Source organism: Oncorhynchus nerka, linkage group LG18 (assembly GCF_034236695.1).
Source record: "Oncorhynchus nerka isolate Pitt River linkage group LG18, Oner_Uvic_2.0, whole genome shotgun sequence".
NCBI classification, from domain to species: Eukaryota; Metazoa; Chordata; class Actinopteri; order Salmoniformes; family Salmonidae; genus Oncorhynchus; species Oncorhynchus nerka.
The window spans coordinates 5,239,119-5,239,735 of record NC_088413.1 but is presented as its reverse complement, the minus strand read 5'-3'; the positions used below and the strand labels follow the sequence as shown (position 1 = coordinate 5,239,735).

Genomic DNA, 617 nt, shown 5'->3' with positions numbered 1-617 from the left:
ATATATAAATCAATTTTCAGGACATAATAAAAAAAATTAATGGATACCTCGTTATCAATATAAGGTTGAATATGACGTGATATAGTCTTTGTATTTCAATAATGTTTTTTTTTAGTTTCAAGCAGAATCGTTGTCACTCGTTCTGGAAGGTTGAAATGTAACCAAGGAAACCACCAGTGGGTTCCAGTACAGCAAAATATATTAATTGAGTATATGTTAAAATTAAAATAACATTTTTATTTGTCACGTACACATATTTTGCAAAAGTTTTCATGGGTGTGGCAAAATTCAACAGTGCAGTAACACCTAACAAAACAATACACCCCCCCAAAAAAAATAAAAAAATAATAAACTAATTACATTAAGAAATGTAGAGATATTAGGGTGAGCAATGTCAGAGTTCAGAATATAAACATATTACATATGTATATGATGGTGTGTATAGACAAAATGGACTTTATATGAATAGAGGAGAAGTGGACAGCAGTAGTTATATAGGATGAACTAGAATACAGTATATACATATGAAGTCATACAACAGTAGTTATATAGGATGAACCATGACTAGAATACAGTATATACATATGAAGTGGACAGCAGGATGAACCATGACTAGA

At 30.1% G+C, this 617-nt stretch overlaps 1 protein-coding gene across 1 annotated transcript in view; it reads right to left on the bottom strand.

The window, feature by feature from the left end:
• Positions 1-251: 251 nt before the first annotated feature.
• LOC135561971 (serine/threonine-protein kinase pim-2-like) overlaps positions 252-617 on the bottom strand; it is a 14,534-nt gene continuing 14,168 nt past the window's right edge. Inside the window, exon 7 of the mRNA XM_065004501.1 lies at positions 252-617. This exon is cut by the window's right edge and continues 2,429 nt beyond it. The gene's annotated coding sequence lies outside the window, so the exon portion shown is untranslated.